Raw genomic sequence first — 16528 nt, 5'->3', positions numbered from 1 at the left:
AGCAAAGATTATATATACCAGTAATTAATGATTTTAGAAAGCTTTCTCAGGCTTTGTGAAAAATATGTAAAAATCAATGTAATATTTGATGAAATCAATATAAATAAAGGGTCATATATCTATACCCATCTGTCTTATAACTATATCAATATCCATATTAAAATCCATATTGAAATATACTTGATCACTCATACAACGCATACTCTAAACTTCTACCAAGAATCGGTAATAGCCTGAGTATAAAACCTGAAAATCATGCTATTTTATAAAATAAAATGAAAGAAATAAAATTCTTTGTTAAAAGATTATGGGAAATTTTTCTGAAGAGTATCACCTGAAGTTTTAGAATCTTTTTTTTTTTTTTGATATTCTCTTTCTCTGCAGACCTGAGTGAATAAATAAGTACAAGACAGATGTTGGCTGACTTTCACCCTCTGGAAACAATGGTCAGGTTAATAACTTGGCCTGCCTCTTAGAAAGAAAATTGAAGCCATTCTTCCACTTGGTTTAGACAGTGACCATGAAAAGGAGTTATTATAAGCAATGTAATGAAGACCATAACATTTTTGTCATGAGCAAATCTATCTCTGACAGACCTAAATTTCAACTCAAAATCTGAGATTATTCTTCAATGAAGCAAATTAAATGAAACACTAGAGAACCCCATGCCAAGGAAGGCAGAAGGAAATGCTGCCCAGAGAGGCTCCAGGAAATATGTCTCAAAACTAGCTGTTTTTAATGATGCATTGCAGAGTCAAAAATTCTGATATAATTCGTCCATCAAGCCACAAAATTAGATATACACTGCCACATTTCGTTATCAAGCTTTGTTAGTGAAGGAAGACTACGACTTGATTGGGCCCTGAGGGCGCATGTTAGTTGTATGAGCAACGTTTTAGTTATGGTCTCAATAGAGTTGTTCGAGAAAAAGGGATTCCAGCCTGGTGTACAGATGGTTCCACAAGGTGTATTGACACTACTCAGAAAAGGATAGTTTCAGCATGATGGTCTAACTATGGGAGGCCCTGAAGGACAGTGGTGAAGGGAAATCCTCCCAGTTGGCACAACTTCGAGCAGAATACGTTTTTATGCATGTAAAAAGAAACAGCCAAAAAACAGTATTGTACTGATACATGGGCAGAGAGACAAATGATATGGATGGGTAGACAGGAACTTGGAAAAATGCGATTGGAAATTGGTGACAAAGATTTCTGGAGAGTAGCCCGTGATATGGCATCATTCCCTGAGGAAATGAGCCAGCCAGGCTGACTACACTGGTCAAGGTGATTACATTGGACCATTTCTATCGCAGAAGGGGCAGAATGTCCTCACTGGCATGGACACTTGCTCTGGAGTTTTTCTTGTTGTTGTTTTTCCTCGTTGACTTACCAAGAACAGAGGATGCCCACTTGGGGCAGTTGTTACTGAAGACCCATAATAACAGGAATGTGACTGTGTTTCCAGAAGCATACTACTGTGCAATCATTTTCTACAACAAATGCTTTCAATCATTGCTAGAATTACACAGGCCTGGAGGAAGTGTCTGTTTAATTTTGAAATCTCAAGTTAGTCAAAAATATTTAACTATAAGTAGGCACCCCTTTATGAAACAAGTCAACTTTTTCATTTGTTAAACTGAAGTCCAGACTCCACCTTGTAGTTGGTGAGTTCAAGTGAGTTGGGGTGAGTGTGGAAGGAGCCCCTGAGGTGTGACCTGCCCTCTCCAGCCTCGTTTCATATGCCCATCATCATGGTGCTTCAGACACAGACTGCATCCACTGTCTCCATCAGTCCTTGCTTCCTGCCCCCATCAGCACAGAGTCAGCGACGCTGTTCCCTGAGGAGCTCACCCTTGTTGCTCTGACGACCTCACACCTATCCTGTCCATCTCAGCTCACGGCTTCTGAGGAGTCCTGTTCTAACCTCCCAAAGCCCTGCCCACTGACCCCACCCCCCGTCCTTAACTTCCTTCTTTTAATATTTGTCACAGTTAAAAATTTACATTTAATTGTATGATCCTTTGCCTATTCTATCTCCCTAAGAAGTGGCAAACTACATGGGAAGGAACTGCCTAATTCACTGAACATGGTACTTCAGCACCTGTCACCTAAGTTGATTATATCTGTTTAATAAATAAATAATGTTTTTCTTGAGGCCTTTATGCCTTCAAAATATTATATGCATTTTTCTTTACAAATAAGACATATTTAATTATTCTGTTTTTAATTTATGTGTTCATTTAACAAAATACAATCAAATACGTTTACATTCTATACCAAAACACAGAGATAAGACTGTGTATACTATTTTCTCAATAATGTAATAGAAATTCTTTATTTAGGGGTTTTATTAAAAAAATGAGAAATGTATTTGAAAGAGTAAAGTATAAAATCCAAATTTATACAGTTTTGTTACAGAAACGTTTCATCCTGCATGAGTGTGTTGAAAGAGAGTATCTCTACCATGTTTTCTTTCATTACTCATGCATTTGAAAATCTTGAGTTTGCCTGTTTGCACCCTGGGGGAGACTTGTAATTTAAATGTCAGAGCTCTAAATATTTTTAATGTTTCTCTTTTAGTTGGTATAATTATTTTACTTTACTTATAGCATCAAATTTCATGCAGGCTAGATATGTGTTAAAAATATACTTTCAAATTATCAAGTAGTTATTAAACACATATCAGCAATATACATCTTTCTTATTTTCTGGACATTAAAATATAAATATGAAAGTCAATTTGCATATAAATAAGAATTATTTATCTTATGGAAATTTGAAATGTGTATAGAGATTAGGGATTAATACAAAAGCTATGAAAATGCAGTATTTTAAATAAAGTATGATCTGCTTCAACAAATAAATGTTTTTATGTCATTTTTTAAAAATTACAATGATGAGAATGCATTTATGCATGTGTAAAGAGGAAACTGACAAAATGGCATCTGGATCTGAGGAAATTGCCTCCAATGCAGCACAGAGAATAGACAAGACAGACATACAACCTAGGAGGGCAGTTAGGAGCTCGCAGAGGTAACGCAGGTGCATTACCAATGAAATTTTACTCCTTATGTCTAGTAAGTATCATTATCTCAAAATCTGAAACGTATATTTTCTTTAAATTGACTGTAGATTTTATTTGTTATGTTAATGTTAAAGTATTAGAGATTTACATAAGCACATTATTTCTGTTATACAGTTCAAGAAATAAGGCTTTGCCAGCACCCTTGAAGCCCGTGTGGGCATCTGCCCAATCACCTCCCTAAAGGTTTTATTCCAAGTTATCGAGTCATTACTGCCTGGTCCACACCACTAGTCTCGTTTTGTCATTTTTTGAACATTTAAAAAAAGTAATTATATTATACGTGTTCTTCCCTATCTGACTTCTTGACTAATATTAGGCTGGTGAGATTCATCCACGATACATTAACTATTTGATTGCTCTATTTTATTCCACTGAATGAATGAACCATCATTTATTTATCAGGTCTTCTGCTGATGGATACCTGGGGATACCTTCTTTTCCTTGGATACGATGAATGACACTGCTCTGCTAATTCTTATACATCTGATGCCTCTGTCCATGCGCTTCTCTCAGGTCTATGCTGCTGAGTGGCGTTAGTGGGTAATGGCTGTACATTTCTCCAGTTTTTACAGATAAGCTTAGTGGGTCCTGTTTTCCAAAATGGTTACACAAATTTATAATTTTGCTCACAATGTATGGAAGATTTATGTTTTTCCAAATCATTGCCTGTTCTTGATGCTATCATTCTTTTTATTTTTAAGACATTTTGTGGATGAGTAATGGTATCTCTCTATGGTTTTAATTCATATTTCCCTGACAACTGATGCAGTAAACAAATGATCATTTCATATGTTTAGTAGCCACTTACAATTAATCTATTATTATATTCCTGGTGTTGTCGCTTCCCCATTTTTCTATTGGTTGTCAGATTTTTTCTTAGTGATTTGTAGGAGATTTTCTTGTTTGTTATTTGTTATTGTTTATAAACCCTTTGTTGGTTATTTGAATCACAAAGACTTTCTCCTATTCTGTATATGTATGAAAAAGATCTTCTGTTTTGTGGGTTTTTTATTTTGTGAACAACTGTGATGTTTTTAGATGAACAGATGTTCTTAATTTAAATGTAGTAAAATACATTATTAATTTTCTCTGTGGGTAGAGCTTTCTGAATACTTTTAAAGATAACTTTGTTTTACTTGAGATTTTGTAGATACTTTCCTAAATGACTTACTAAAATTTTAATTGTTTTGTCTTTCACATTTATGTCTCCATAATTTATTTTTGGATATGGTGAGAGGTGAGACAAGTGTATTTTTTAAAAACATGTGCATACTGAGTGAGCCCAGACTCATATATTGAAAACACCTTCCTTTTTTCATTGATCTTTAATGCCAAACTTGTCCCAAATCAAATTTCTCTCTAAGGTATCTGCTTTGGGGCTCTTACCTATGTTTTATTATTTAATTTATTTATTGTTGGGTTGATACCACATTTTCCTAGTCATTTTCATTAAAGCTTTACAATAAATCATGGCATTTGGTAGAGAAAGCCCTCTTTATTTGTTCTTTTTCAAGATTGTCTTAGAATCTGCACAAATTTTAGAAATTGTTTATTGAGTTCTACCCAAAGCAGATTTTCTTTTGGAATTTGTATTGAGATTTCATAGAATCCAAAGATGTATTCAGGGGAAATCTACAGCTTTATGATATTAGGTCTTCCAGCTAATAAACATGGTATATGCCTTCATTTATTTAGGGTATTTTTAAGAAAAACGTGTAGAAATTTCACCTCATAATAAGATGCTCATCAAGGAAGTTTAAAAATATATTTGGATTTTGTCTTTAGCAGCCATTAGGATCAGGGCTCCAAAGAGGAAGCTAAAGCAGCTCAGAGATAAGACCATCAAACTTGTGTTTCTGCTTCTGGAAGCAAGAGAGAAACCCCGTTCCTGAAGGGAATCTATCTCTCAGAGACCTGGAAATGGACCACAATTTCACAGAAGGCCCAAAACTAAGATAAATTAATCTTGAGCTGCCTAAATTACTAACATGAGTTTTATTACATTGTCTCTCAATCAGTTTGGCTAAACTCACAGACAGAGGCTGATGGGATTAGAGGAGGACAAAAGAATCCATGGAGGTAGTTTTACCACTGCTCTTAGTAAACCTGTGGCAGTTAGGAAAGAAAGTGGGGAGTTTAAGATGCTTACCGTGAAAGAAATACACACCTGTGGCAGTTAGAAAAGAAAGTGGGGAGTTTAAGAATGCTTACCGTGAAAGAAGTACACTCAGGTTACTTCCTGATGCATTATTTTTCCTGATGCGTTTTTGCAGGGCTCTTCCAGTAGGTCATGAAGGTTTAAGTTTTTCCTCTCTTAACCCAGCTGCTGCTCTCCACCTCTCCACTTGTTTTGCCATTTCTTAAATCTTGAACCATTCCCTCTTTCCCTGGATGACTGGACTATCTCTAAAAGGCTGGATGGAAGTGCTCTCAGAAACCAGAGCTACATCCTTCGACGAGAAAAAGACTTACTGAGCCATCAGATCAACATAAAATTTCACTTGCCTGCTTCTCATTGTTTCTTAGGGCTTGTTTTCTCTTCCTGTTTTTCACGCTAAAAATGGTGTCTGTCACCTGTATATTTTACCAGTTCTTTCAAGATGGATGAGTGTTTAATGATCATGAATTGGGATTTAGAATTCTATCAAAACATAGAAGTATTCTTATTTTTTAAAGAGCATGCTTTGTGGATGAGAACACAGTTCAAGCAATATTACTTTGATTATCCTTACTGAGTATAACAGGCAGTTCAAAGCAATTTGCAATTTTATAGCCTGAGGAAGTTATTTCTATGAAAAGACATCCATTTCTGTTCCTCATATTGCCTAAATGCCCTGTAGTTTGGAAGATGAATGTCAGGTTTCTCTCATAGTGCTACAAGATTTTGAGTGACTCACTTTGTCTCATCTTTTGGGCAAACCTCACATACCTTTTAATAAATAATTAGTATGTTGAGAAAAGTGCAATTTTGTTACAATTTCTGTTTGACTTAACAAGGAATTGAGAAAGGGGGCTTAAAATTGAGTTAAATGTTTAAAGCTACTTACAGTCTAGTCATGCTAATGCTGTATGAAAATTACTTTGCAATTGCTTTGTATATTTTATAAAATGAGTTGATGGCTGAAGTCATCTTTCCAAGGCTCTACTTATTTTCCAATACTAATTTCTCTTTCTTGGGAACTTAGAAAGGAAGTATGTATATGTAAGTATAAGCATCAAATCTCAAGTCTCTTATTTTTTTCTGCTAAGCTTTGCCTATAGTATTTTTATACTTGACCTCGGGTCTTCAATATCACTGTGCTAAGTACAATCTTGCATGATATTTACTTTATGTTTTTAACTGCAATGTACAGTGGTATCTAAAGCAAAATAAAAGTATCATAACGCTCTGGATATTACACCTTAGTAATGTAAATAGTTATAAGTGTCAGAGACAGCCATTTTCCTTCAACTTTTGCTTTTAAGGTCAGTTAGTTATTTCCAGGATGATGAAATAAGAGAATACTTTGCTAGCTCAATGCAAAGGTTGAAGTCTGTGAGGTTTTGCAAAACCATCCAACTCTACGTTGCATTCACTTTTCCCATCAATGCCAAGATGTTTCCTCTGCCAGCTTTAGAATTGCAGTGCTTTTCTGATTCCTAATTGCATTAAATTATATAATTCAGTTATGTAATAATGAAACAATATCTGAGAAAATACAGTGAATTGTACCATAATAATCACTTTATTGTTACTCATTCACACCAACCTATTATGCTTCCAAGAATCTGTTTCCTTTTTAAGAAAAAAGAATATGTTCATCATAAGAGAAAAACATAACTAATAATTATGGGTATAAAGTTTCAATTATGCAAGATGAATAAATTCTGGACATCTGCTGTACAACTCTGTGTCTATTGGTTAACGATACTGCATTGCACACTTAAACATTTGTTAGGAGGGTAAATCTCACGTTAAATATTCTCATCTCAATTAAAAATGTGTAACTAACATTAGCTATATAATTAATATTAATTAATGACATCAAAGTGTATTGTTATATTAATACATGTCAACTCATTTCTACATGAGCTTATGCACAAATAATGTTATTAATAAATAGTTAATGACTTCCCCTTTTATTTGACTTGATATTCACCACACGCTGGTCTTATGAAAGTTAAGTGTGATGTGCAAATACACACCATCCCATTCTTTTTATGAACAGATGTACTCTTTACAAACATACACAATAACAAATCTGTGAGTCTAATTATCTTTTTTGTCCAAATGCATCAACAATTTCGGTGCATGTACATCAGCCATCATTTTTGTTGTTTCTCCCAAAGCAGATCCTTTCACTCACAATTCTAATATTAGAGTGGATATCATTGATTTATCTTCAGGTATACAGGCATTTGGGGGAACACACTTTCTCTGCTCTATATAACACTTGTCAATTTGTCGCTTCATTTGTGATAATATGTGCCGTGCCTATCACAGTGGCTGTAGTGTCTTTTGAAAAATAAATAACATAGAAAGAATGCAAGTAAACAATATTTTATGCAGTAAAAGAAATGTTTTGAGGAAAATCTGATTTTTAATGTCCATGGTTGTGAGGCTTACTGAATACATAGTGGGTTTCCCTGAGAAGAGCGCAGTCTAGTCTCCCATTGACCATACAGTGTTCAAGCCAGGAAGGCTATATATTTAACATTTTTTTAAAAAAGGAAGGAAGGAAAAACTTTCAGATATTACAATAGTAAAACTAGTCCACAAAGACTGAGAAGACAATATAGAGGGTATTTGAAGATGCATTTGTAGTATAAATAGGAATTGAATATGGTAGGGTTTTTTTTTAAACTCTTGAGTAAATGAAAACCAAAACAGTGATACTGTTTCTTCTGTTCCCTATTTCCTTGCTACTCAAAATGTGGTTCAAGGTCGGGCAGCCTTTGTAACACCTGGGGGCTTATTGGAAATACAGAAACTCGGGCTCCACCCCAGAACTACGGAAGCGAAATCTGCACTTCAATAAACTCCCCAGGTGACTCATATACACAGAAGTTTGAGAAACACTGCAAGCTGAGGAAATCCTGTTTCGTATGTGCTTGCACATAGCTTGGTTACTTACATTCAATAAAACATTCTGGTTACCACAGATCAGTAGTGCCCATACATTTTCATAAATCTCTTACTGTTTAGTGAAAGAAATAAAGTGGTTGGAAATGTTTTATGAAGGTCAAAGATGTATTTCTTTGAAAAGCAACATGTGTTTAAATAAAACAAATAGCTTCTCAGTATTTGCTTTGTGTGCAAGGAAGAGTCAGCTGAAGGACTGAATAAAATCTATGAAGAGCCTTGCAGCCACAGGAAATTAGAATACCTTTCCTTTTTTCTTCGAACCTGAGTGCAGACCGGGTCAATAGCAACCCTTCTATTAACTGCTAATGAGACAGAGACATAGTCAGAGATTCTTTCTTTGAGAACAATTTCACTTTCATCTGTTTCCATGCAATTTCTACCATTGTGTTGGAAACAGGCAATCTCTATGCAGATGTATTTTTCTGCAAACATATCCGATAGAGCCTTAGCAGCACGTTTCAAGAAAATACTGAGGGAAGAGTCCATCTCAATATTTTCTAGAAATGAGAATCTCTGATGAACTGCTGTGGTGCTCACACCTGCAAATTTTGCTCCCTTTAAAAAAAAAATGCTTCTGGAATGCTTTTGGCTTACAAGAAGAAAAGTGAAAGGAAAAATCTCAGTTGTACGAGTTCATAATCTAGAAAGAAAGAAACTAGAAATCTAGTTCACACTGCTGAATTCTGTCTTATATGAGTAGAGAATAAGCTTTTAGTGAAGAAAGAGCATTCATATTGTTATCATTTCTTATTGCCCTGTTGTATTCAGCATTTGCCTTGTTTGCACATATAATTGGCATGTATATATTATATATGTATCTGTACACAAATGTATATATATACATAACTGCATCTATAGATGGATAGATAGATAACAGGCAGAAAGGTCGTGCACACAGAATTAAATTGGAACTTTGCTCTATTTGTTGTGTTTATTCCTAGAAATTTTATTTGCTTCGCTCAATTCAAAACTTGTTCTTTAACTTCTCCAAAAATGATTTAAAAGAACTTAGCTTTGCTTTCAATCAACAGCTGTGTTGCAGTACAGTAAAGATTAATTTTAAAACTTGCTATTTGGTTTTAGTTTCTCAGTTTACCTTTCTAAGTCTTACTTTTTTTTAATCATCAGTTTTGGGATAGAGTATATCTTCTTTCCATCTACAGGGGTATATTGAGAATATGAGCCATATAAAATAATTTAAAGTTTTTCTCTTTCCTCTTTCTTTCACTCCCTCTCTCCTTCCTTCTTTCCCATAGCTTTGGTCAGAGCCAACAGTGGGAGGAGCATGGAAGGATGAGGGATGGATCCCTGGCTGAGCAACCTCAAGGTCATATAAGACGCTAGAAAGCTGCAGGCTGTTTCTGATGGGAGGGAAACAAAGAGGCTAATGCCACATGATAACTAAATGCAACATGTGACTCAGAATTGGTTCTCGGATGAATAAAGGACAACAGGCAAAATGGGAGTGAGATTTGTAAATTGGATGACAACACCTTATCCATGTTAATGTCCAGATTTTAATGATTGTACTCTGGTTACGTAGGAACTTATTTGCTTAAAAATAGGTTACTTTTTAGGTGCACAACAAAATTGAGTGGAAGGTGCAGACTTCCCATATCCCCCGTCTCCACATCTCCTTCATTATCAACATCCTGCACCAGAAGTAGTACAGTTGTTAAGATCAATGAATCTATACTGACACATCATTTTCACCTGAAGTCCATAATCTACATTCGGGTTCACTCTTGGTGTTACGCATTCTGTGAGTTCGGACAAATTTGTAATGATGTGTATCTACCAGAATAGGGTCATATAAAATTATTTTGCTGTCCTAAAGTCCTCTGTGATCTACCTGTTCATCCCTCCCTCTTCCCTGAACCCCAGCAACCACTGATCCTTTTACTGTTTTCCCATTGTTTTACCTTTTTCAGAATTGTGGAAGCATACAGTGTGCAGGCTTTTCAGATTGGCTTCTTTGGCTTAATTATGTGTAATTTTTTCCACCATAACTTTTCAGGACTTGATAGCTCATTTTTTTTTTTAACGCTGAATAATTCTCCATTGTTTGGTTGTAGTAAAATTGATCTATCCTTTCCCCTACAGAAGGGCATCTTGGTTGCTTCCAAGTTTAGACAACTAGGACTAAAGCTGTTACAGACATTAGTGTGCAGATTTTTGTGTAGATGTAAATTTTCAACTAATTTGGGTAAATATCAAGGAATGTGAAAGCTGGATTATATGGTATGAGTATGTTTAGTTTTGTAAGAAATTGTCCAGCTGTCTTTTAGAGTGGCTGTACTGCTTTGCATTCTCACCAGCATTGAATGAATGTGTGGCCGTTGCCCCACATCCTCACCAGCATTTGGTGTTGTCAGTGTTTTGGATTTTGGTCCTTGAGGTAGGTGTGTGGTAGTATCTACTGTTCTATTAATTTGCAACTCCCTGATGGTTTATGATGTTGGACACATTTTTTAGGACATATCCACTGAAGGATTTAGGGCAGATAAGGGGTCATATACAAACTGCATTCAAATGGCTCGGAAAAAAGTAAACAGGAATTGTAACAAAAAGGAAAAGGCAACTGTGAAAAATTTCCACAATTCATGAGTCTGGAACCTCTTTGTACTATTTTTTTCCGACTTTTCTCTAAGTTTGAAGTTATTTGAAAATCAAAAGTTTTAAAGAGCTAAAGGTTTTGTATTAAAGAAATGTAACACAATGGATCATTTACATGTGGTCTTCATGAGAAAGAAAAGAAATATTGCTTCCAATTTTACCCAAGTTAATGGCAAAATAGGTGTTAGTGGAAAGGTCATAGGTGCAAAGAGACATGATGTGTAACACACTGACATGTTACGGCTCTGAACGTGGAAACAAAGTGTGCCCCTGTCGCTCAACATCCACACAGCTACAGTATAAGCTAAATATTACTCAGTTCAATTTCCATAGTGTGAATATAACTGAAAAGAGTTTAGAGTTGTAAGGACAAAGCTCTGATATAAAAAGTCAATACATTATCCATACTAAAGAGTGATCGGTTTCAAATAATTGCATCCCTAGGACCGTTTTACGTATATCAAGTGTTTAATTGGGGTTATATGACATGCATGTGTGTGCATATATGTGGCTATGCATATCTATCTCTGTATCTAAAACTACATTTATATATAGGTTCCAACAACAGCAACATGTTAATCCTATTTCGAGCGCAAACACAGTGCAGCCTTTGCAGGGAAGGCAGGAGCATGGACTCCTGCTTAACAAGGCAGGGACGTTCCAGTTTATTTTTCTAACCCTCCTCACAGGCCCCTGGACTGCTTTAGCTGTTACGAATCTACCTCCACCTATATTGTAGGTCTGTTTGTGAAGTGCTCAATTCTATACAAGGAAGGAATATGTCATGAAGAATTATGGCTAGAAGAGAATGAAAGAAGACCAGTGTGGGGAGGAGAAGGCAGGGAGAGCCAGACCAGGCGGGTCCTTGACATTTGTGTTCAGGTTTTTCCCTATATCTAAGGAAGAGTGAAAAGCTATTAGCTTAATTTAGGCAGAGGGTAACAGGATTAAATTCGAGTTTAAAATGCCCCTGGTTAAGCTTGGAGAATGGGCAAAGTTGGGTGGCAGGTGGACTAGTTGACAGTTATTAACCTGTTGCAGATAACGGTACTTGGATGAAAAAGGAGAGAACTGGACAAATTCCAAAGATACAGTTTAGCCTCAGTATTCCAGATTCCCTATTTGCAAATTTGCCTAGGTGCTAACATTTATTTGCAAAGCCAAAGTCGAAGCTCACTGCACTTTCCCAGTCATTCAAGCGCAGGCACAGGACAGCGAGAAGCTCGAGCCTCCGGCCATGGACGAGCGCGCTCCCGGCTGGCGCTGGGCGAGAGGAAGCTGTGCCGCCCTGTTGCAGGGCTCGGACTGGAAACAGGTTTCCTCTTCAAAGTCTGTTCAATGCCATGCTTTTCGTATCCATGTGCCTTTCACTGGTGGTTTCACTGCGTAAAATAGCCCCCAAGTATAGTGCCGAAGTGCTGTCTCCTGCTCCCAGTCTCAGGAAGGCTGGAACGAGACTGATGGAGGAAACACAGACACACATTCCTCACGAGGGCATGAGCGACAGTGCAGGTGGTTGTGAGTTCTACGCTAATGAACCAACAACAGGTGTTAAATACGGTGTCTATAAACAAAGATACTCATAACACAGAGTTCTGTATTGGTTGGCTGATGGAAATACTGTGATCAGAGACTCACAGGAACCTAATCCTGTATTTCTCTCAGGCACAGTGACTCCGTATCCCCTACTTCATTGTTTATGGTGATTTTCTAAAACATAGCTACTACAAAATATGAGAATCTAGTACATTTAAGGACTAAATACAATTAGACTTCATAATGAACTGGCTTTCAATGATGCCAGGAGAAACTGAAGAATATTTTACTTTCTTGGATTTGACAATAGATGCATATTTGTGGCATTCACTGCCTTGAAATGAAAATCTGCATAATTATCAGTTTAATTTCTCTGCTCTAATTTTTTTGGGGGGGATTAGTTTTATTTATTTATTTTTCTTTAATGGAAGTACTGGGGATTGAACCCAGAACCTCATGCATGCTAAGCGTGTACTCTACCACTTGAGCTACAACATCCCCCTAATTTCTCTGCTCTAAATTTTAAGAGCAAATCTTTATCATGCCACAACAATTTTAGAAGACAATCACGTATTAATTGACTGATCCAAAGTCGTTCAGACTAGTCTGCAAATACCACACACCCAGAATAGAGTAGATATAATTTGTTTTACTTCTTTGCTAGTTTATTCTATAATGCTCTCTTCAGGTAGTGGAAAGGATTTTTGAACAACTGCTTATAAACAAGAAAATACAATCTGCATATTGAATAGGCAGTAACTGGATAGAAAATGTTTGATTGTGTTGATGGTATTTCATAAAAAGTTTAAAGCCTATTAAAATTTAACTTAAAAACTGGGATCAATATGATAATGTGTGCAAATGTTTGGTACCTAAAGCATGAAAGACTACAACAAATAAAATAAATTCTGCCCATTATTATTCCCACACTTAGTATTTTTGCAATTCATTTAAACACATTACCATTTCACTTTTAATACCTAGAAAGAAGAAATAGTATAAAATGTGTTTGATTTTTCCATTTTCTCAAAAATATTGTAATGACACTTAATTCCTGAAAAATTATATTCATTTTATTAATTGCATTGTTAAAAAGACTTCTCCATTATAGTTGATTTTTCTTAATTCCCTATATATTTCTTAATTTCATACTACTTCAAATGATACTTACATATTACTTTTTCAATATAAAAAAGAAACTTCAAGAAATGTTTATCTACTTTGTTATAATAGAGACATGTGCTTATAACTGAGTATAACTTTTGATTTAAAGATATGTTTTAGGAGAAGGGACTTTTAAGAGATTTTATACTATTTGTTCTCTATTTTTATGATAATAAAGTTGACTTTCATTAATTATTGGTTTGTTATTATGGCCTTACATTGTCACACTATACTATACATAATGTAATTCTTTTTAATATTAATATATATGTTTTCTTACTGAAAAACAATTCTGATAATTTATGAATTCAACTTATACTCACTGTTATATACAATGCTGCAAATATAATTTATGCATAACTAACTTTTAATAAATGTTGATTTGATAAATAGGCTTGAATCAGGCATTTCTGGAATCTCAACACTTTACTTTTTTCTCTACTGTCCTTTCACAGACTAACATACAAAAGGAAATTTGTGCAAAACTGTGTGATGTCAAAATGATAATAGAGACAATTCAAGGAACAATAATGTAAGTAGATACCCCTTGCCTTAACTTGCAAATCCAGCAGGAAGGAAGAAGGTCTCGCAGCTCTCAGAAACTGCCAACTGCCCATTGCTGGCCACCAATGTGAAACCCTCACGACCCTGAACTCTCATTCTCCTTCCATGAACTTTTTTAAAATTCCTAATTATTCTTTTATTTACTTATTTCTTTTTTTTAATTGAAGTATAGTCAATTTATAATATACAATCTTTGTTTTCAAAACAACCCTCCTCAATTTCCTCCCAGAACCTAATATGAGCTAATCTTTCCTTTGTCTCCTTGGACTTGCCTGTGTTTCACCATAGTTTGCTTGTCCCGAATTGCAGTTCCTCTGCTATTCCTGAATAAACTCATATTTGCTTAACAATAACTGCATTCACTTTTTTAAAGTTGGCCGAGTCTAAGAAAGTCTTGATTATATTTGATTCCCTCCCTATCCCTACCCTTTCAGGCTTGGATAATCTGCAAAAAAAGAATAATTGTTTCTATATATGTGAGTCTGTTTCTGTTTAAAACAAATTTACTTTTACCAAAAGAGAAAGGGGACAGAGGAGGGATGAACTAGGAGTTCAGGATGGTCAGATACAAACTACTACATATAAATTTGATAACCAGCAAGGTCCTAGTGTATAGCACAGATAACTATATTTAAAATCCTGTAATAAACCATAGTGGAAAATAATATGAAAAAGAATATATTAAAGAATCACTTTGCTGTACACCAGAAACTAACACGACATCAACTATACATCAAGATCAACTATACAGCAAGAAAAATTTTAAAGAAAAAACAAGAATCAGTGTATGGAAGTCACTTCAAGACTGCTCTCTTTGGGTTGAAATCAGAAGAATCCTTCATAATAGGATTGCCTTTATTTGTAAGCAACATATAAAATCTACTATGACCTGTCATCACATAGCCTTTTCAGCGTCAGTAGATGATTTAAATTTTATTTTACTTGTATTTGGAAGCCACTGGAAGGTTATCAGCAAAGGAGGACTGTATCTGACTTAAGCTACCAGAATGTCTCTGGCTCCTGGATAAACAGTCAAATGCATTACGAAGGAGGAACAGGAAAGCTGGGAGGGTTCTGGAGTAGACAAGATGGGAGGTGATGACAGCTTCCATCAAAGTTTTAATGAGAGAGATGGAGAGCAATGCTAGGAATATGGATGTACTTTGAAGGTAGACTAGCTAGAACTGCCATGAATTAGATGCAGGTTGTGAGACAAGGAGAGGAATACCGAATGGCTATATTATTTTTTATTCCAATTTTAAAATGCTTCTTTGGTGTACAAGAGGATATATGGGCAAGCAGTTTTATTTGGGAACAATAATTACAGTTTTAGAGACTTTGAGAGTGCTGATCTTTTCCCTATAATGGACCCTCTGAAATGGGTGTGTGTGTGCACGCACGTGTGTGTGTGCGCGCACATGTACGTGTGTAAGCTGTCCAGATGTGTCGCATCGCAAGTCATCTGACTGAATCAGGGCCAGTTGCCTTGGACAACTGCAAAAATAGCTGATTAATTTTGTCCTTTGGTCAGGACTTTTGAAGGCGGTTGTGAGTGGAATACTTTCTAGTTGTTTTCATTTTTTTTAAATCTCAACAATCATACGCATACAGTCATTTCACACAATTCATTGTCTTTAGACCTCTCAGGACTGTTGTCTGCATCTTCTTCCAGTTCACCAACTGCCTTTGATTGGAGGGTGTATGTTGAGACACCTCCCATCCTAGATCTCCCTAGGGGTCACCATGGCAATGAAGGAACACTCATTAAGGTCCCCAGATCAGACACCAGTCATAGAACAGAACTGGGTATATTTCCTCCTATAAATATGTTTCCTGTCGTTAAGTTCTTAATAGAACAAAGACACTTCTTGAACCATTACTTCTAAATACAGTGAATTTCTAATCACATTTTTTTCTACAAAAGGGCTTATATGGCATTGAAACCAAGTATACCATATATTCACTTTATTCTGTCATGCCTAGATATACTGTCCAGAATTGCATTACTTTCCCAGTTCCTTTAGAGGTTAGGTTTTAAGTTTGGAAAATAGTGTCAATTTAATTGCAACTTCATATAAATGTCATTTCTTTCAAAATTCTAACAAGGTTACTTAGAATCACAAATCAGTTCCCAATTATGTATTGGTTAATGTTAATTTTGTCAAGAATTAATCAGATGTTAATCGAATGCTTCCTTTATAGTGTTCAGTGTTTTAAAAATGTTCTGAACATTAATTCTCATCTTCTAAGTATGCCAAGTTTTTTGTATACACTCCTTTCTTCAGTCTTTCATTAAAGGACGAGGTATAAGGCACTAAGATTTACAACCAAATGGAATAAATATGTATTTCTATGTTTAATAAATATATATATATATATATATATACACACAAAAAAGTCCATAACAAAAGAACCAACTTAATGTATATAATATATATA

The sequence above is a fragment of the Vicugna pacos genome, chromosome 14 (genome assembly GCF_048564905.1).
Source record: "Vicugna pacos chromosome 14, VicPac4, whole genome shotgun sequence".
Classification (NCBI taxonomy): domain Eukaryota; kingdom Metazoa; phylum Chordata; class Mammalia; order Artiodactyla; family Camelidae; genus Vicugna; species Vicugna pacos.
The sequence above is the reverse complement of the archived record's forward strand: the minus strand, read 5'-3'. Positions refer to the sequence as shown.